The 5000-nt window shown below is 38.8% G+C and overlaps 1 protein-coding gene across 1 annotated transcript in view; it reads right to left on the bottom strand.

Moving 5' to 3' along the window:
- The window catches only part of LOC106874103 (protein rolling stone), a 94206-nt gene extending 92904 nt beyond the window's left edge, over window positions 1-1302 (bottom strand). Inside the window, exon 1 of the mRNA XM_014921707.3 lies at window positions 427-1302. The gene's annotated coding sequence lies outside the window, so the exon portion shown is untranslated. The remainder of the gene's footprint in view (window positions 1-426) is intronic.
- Window positions 1303-5000: the final 3698 nt, after the last annotated feature.

Genomic DNA, 5000 nt, shown 5'->3' with positions numbered 1-5000 from the left:
AGTATATATCGCTATTTTAAATATTTGTAATTAACTTTCAACACGAGTGCATATAAACAGTGTATGTGTGTGTGTATATGTGTGTGTATAGAGAAAACTAAATAGATGGAGAGAGAGAGGGAGAGAGAGAGAGCGGAAAGAAGAAAGAGAGGAGAGAGAGGACGTCCGTGGAACCGTAGTTTATGTTTGTTGTGTATAAATGTAAGAACAGCGTTAAGAAGTGGGAGAAGTGGAGGTGTGCGCCTTGCAGAGTGTGTTTCTATAAACATTGGAACGGTTTTATATTGTATAATACACACACACACACACACATATATATAGATATACACACAAACACATATATATGTGAATTAGTCCACACACACACACACACACACACACACACACACACAGAGAGGCAGATATAAATATATACGATTAACATACTATAAAGCACCATTCATTTTTCTGCCGATTCCTTGTTCTGTCCACATGTTTCAAGGGCTGTCGCATGGCCGTGGCCGTGGCCATGGCGGTGGTGGCGGCGGCAGCAGTAGTAGCAGTAGTAGTTCCACTTGTTGTTACTCTTGCAGACCACGCTACCGTTGTTATTTGCTGTAGTAGTAGGCGTAACAGTAACGGAGGTAGTGGTGTTGCTGTTGCTGTTGGTGGTGGTGGTGGTCGCACATGTTGCTGTTGTTTGATCGTAGCAGTTACTGTTGTAATTGTTGTTGCTGTTGCTTGACCCAAGGTCAGCCCCAATCAAGCTGATCTATGATCAGCAGGGTTCCAACCACGACCATCTCGTCCTTCTAATGATATATCTTGGTTTACATCGTCGTGGTTTTTTCAAGACGATACCCAGGAGGGAGAGTTGTCCGATATTTTTCGTGAATGCATTGACCAGGTACAAGCTTCTGGTGGTGGTAGTAGTAGTAGTAGTAGTAGTAGTAGTAGTAGTAGTAGTAGTAGTAGTAGTAGTAGTAGTACAGCAGCAGCAGCAGTTCCACTCGGTGGCCGTCCCTCAGCTGAGTGGAAGCTGGAAGGCGGGTTCCCCTCTACACGAATACTCTGGTTGTATTATTCCGTAGTAAAACACATTTTGACGGATTGCTCGGCCGCACCACCTGCAGCAGCAGTCGCAGCAGCAGTTGCAGCAGCTGCAGCAGCAGCAGCAGCAGCAGCAGCAGCAGTAGTAGTAGTAGTAGTAGTAGTAGTAGTAGTAGTAGTAGTTACTTTTGTTGTTGTTCTGTCCAGCCCATTCTTTAGATTGGTAGAAAAACGTGCTGATGGCAAACTTTCCTCACATCTCTCTCTCTCTCTCTCTCTCTCTCTCTCTCTCTCCCTCGCCTCTTTTCCTTCCTCATTCCTCTACTCCTACTCTGCTACCTCCTCCCACAGCTGTTCCTGCTTTTCTCGCTGCCTCTAGTTTTCTTTCCCCTTCTCTTTTTATTTCTCTTTCTTTCTCCCTCAATCGCAAACCCAAATTCTCACATTTTTTTTTCCTATCTACCTATCTTGCGTAACTATCTATCTATCTATTAATCTGTCTGTCTATCTATATATATATATATATATATATATATATATATATATATATATATATATATATTAACCTGTCTGTCTATCTATCTATCTCTCAGTCTATCTGTCTATCTGTCTTTTCTTTTTTTTATGTCCATCTATCTATCTATCTATCTATCCATCCACCTACCTACCTATCTATCTATCTATCTATCTATCTATCTATCTACCTCTTTCTCTTTCTTTCTCTGCCTCAAACTCACTCTTTCTAATTCTCTTCTCCTCTCCCTCTCTTTAACGAAACTCTCTTCTCTCTCTCTCTCTCTCTCTCTCTCTCTCTCTCTCTCTCTCTCTCTCTCTCTCTCTTTCCTCTCACTTCAGAACTGTTTTGATAACTTTGCACTAAACCCCATTCTTTTATTCCTTTATTCCTTTATCCTTTTATTCTCTAATCCTTCATTTTCTATATATTTTATTCTTCGTATTTTTTGGCCTTTTTTTATTGTTTCATTCATTGTTTTTTCTTTCACTTATTCATAAACTCAGTCATTTTATTACTTTCGTTCTTACCTTCTATTAAATTTTCATTCATTTCATTCCCAGAATCTTCTACATATTCCATATTCCTCATTCCGTACAAACTTTCATTCTTTTATTCATTTTCTTATTTCTATTCGTTCTGTCATTAATACATATACGAGTGTTTCATTCATTCTTAAACTTATTCTCCCATTCTTTCATTTAATCTTCACGTATATTCTTTCATCCCTTTACATGGTCTTTTACTCATTAACTCACTTTCATCCAACATTGTTTGAAAATGTTCTGCTACTTTTAATGTAATTGAACTGTCGACCCTCAGGTTCATTTCGTTTCTTTCTCTTCTCCTTCCAGCCGATCGATGAATGACTCTCCTGCTTACATTTAGCTTCTCTGTATTTATTTATTATTATATAGAAAATCGATTATTATTATTATTATTATTATTATTATTATTATTATTATTATTATTATTATTATTATTATTGAGTGGGAGAGCAGCGTATGCCATCAAGAATAAACTGGGGTATAAATATACGAAGCCCACTATACCCATCATGACTACCCGTCTGATAAGGGTACACCAGGCACATACATCACAACCATACGTGCAAGACATGCTGATTTCATATCAAGATAAACAGTGTATGGCCTCAAAAGGTCCCTGAATAAGGTGTGTTTAAGGATGTTGAGCAAAACACCTGTGTTTCCAGAGGTGAATTATCCAAACCCCAAAGAATTCCTCTCAACATATGGCTGTGATGCTCCCCCACTACTTCTACCCCTACGATTGTAATATCTGGGCTATTATAACTTCTTGCTCTTTTGAAGAGGAAAGTCCAACAAAATCTTACATTTCTCTGACCCCAGGACTCTTTCGACTCGATGATTGTACCATGTGTTTCCAGTTTTAAGTCCCCATTTCTGGCACAGTCTCCAGCGTAAAACTTTTACAGCCTGGTCGTGCCTCCATTTCTTATATTCTTCCTGTGCCAAATTCAGGGCATTCTGCCGCAATGTGTGCCATTGTCTCCTTCCAAGTTCTACAGACTCAACATTTTTCTGGCACATTCTCTCCATATATACTTTTTCTCAAGTTGTTGGTTTTTATCGCTTGATATTGGGCGCATTTAAAATATTTTATATATATATATATATATATATATATATATATATATGTAGAGAGAGAGAGAGAGAGAGAGAGAGAGAGAGAGAGAGAGAGAGCTTGTTTACCAACCACATGGTTCCGGGTTCAGTCCCACTGCGTGGCACCTTGCGCAAGTGTCTTCTACTATAGCCTTCGGGCCGACCAAAGCCTTAGGAGTGGATTTGGTAGAGGGAAACTGAAAGAAGCCAGTCGTATATATAAGACTATTAATAAAACCGACGAAGTTCCTCGGAGAAACTCTCGCTTTTCATAATTTGCACCGTGGCGTAGTGTTTCGTCACTGACGATATTCAGATGTTCTACACACCAAAAAAAAAAAAAAAAAAATGTTAATCTAATATTTTTCAAATCTGATACCAATACATGAACAGCCTTAAAAACATATTCTTACACATATTCTTGATACAAAATTATGATTAATTAAACAAAATTATAGTTTGAATTTTTTAAATTTTAAACTTTAAAACATAATTTGTGAATTTTTCCTTAACACTTTTCTGTTGAAATACTCCACCTTTAAACGGTTAACATAAAATGTTGCTGGGAGGCTTTGAGATCACTTTAATTCCTTTGTTACCATACTCCTCTTGAGGTATCATGCCTTCTTTATTTCAATTCATTTAAAAAAAAAATAATAAATTTGTCGTTATTGAGCTGGCGCCCTATACATTCCGAGATCAAATCCCGCTGAGATCAGCTTTACGTTTTTATCTCTCCAGGGTGGATAAAACGTACCAGTAATGTACTGGGTCAATGGAACCGATTGATCCTCTTCTCTCTATATTTCTGGCCTTCAGCCAAAATTGGAATGATTGTTATCGATCTCGCTTTCCTTTGGGAAGTATAGATAGATAGATAGATAGATAGATAGATAGATAGATAGATAGATAGATAGATAGATGGATGGATAGACAGAGTGGGGCGAACAATCATACAAAAAGTTAGGGAGAAGGGAAGAGCTTTTTCACAGAGTAACCAAACAACACAACTCATTCACACATACTCACACACATGCAGACACACGCAGGCACTGTGGGTTTCACACACAGGAAAGGAAAGCAAGCGAGAGATAGAGAGAGAGAGAGAATGACGAAACGGAGAGGAGAGACTTAAAAGAAGAGAACTGAGAGACAGACAGAAGAATATTCATTGAAAGAGGCAGCTATTGAGAAATAAAGAGAGAGGGAGAGAGAGAGGCATAGTAAGAAAGGGAAAGAGAGAAAGAGAGGAATGGGTAGAAAGAGAGACAGACTGCTAAATAGATAGACAGACGGATGGAGAGAGTGGCGAAGGTATGATGGGGTGTATTTGTTTTCAGTGAGGTTTGGCTGCTGACGAATGGTGAAGCCTGTCTTGGAAGAAGAGTCACGCTAGAGATAGCATTTTACGTACACACGCATAGATACACGCACACATGCACCCACACAAGCACAAACATATGTGTTTGTGAATGTGAGTATATGTATGCATATGTGTATGTATGTATATGTCGGAATTTACGTATGTATATTTGTGTGCGTGCGTGTGTGTGTGTGTGTGTGTGTGTGTGTGTGTGTGTGTGTGTGCATGCGTGTATGTATGCAGCTGTGTAATGTGACTGCAACGTAGGATTGCCGTTAACGTGCAGTTTATGCGAAGACGTATAATCCATATTTATCTGTAGATGCAGTGTGTATCTGTGTGTGCGTGTATACATATATATACATGCATTTCTTTGTACATACGTACATATATGAGCCTGTGTATGCATGTGTGTGTGTGTTTATGTGTGTATGTCTGCGCGAGCGTT

This window comes from Octopus bimaculoides, chromosome 15 (assembly GCF_046866305.1).
Source record: "Octopus bimaculoides isolate indiv1 chromosome 15, ASM4686630v1, whole genome shotgun sequence".
Taxonomy (NCBI): domain Eukaryota; kingdom Metazoa; phylum Mollusca; class Cephalopoda; order Octopoda; family Octopodidae; genus Octopus; species Octopus bimaculoides.
This window is presented reverse-complemented; position numbering and strand designations above follow the sequence as displayed.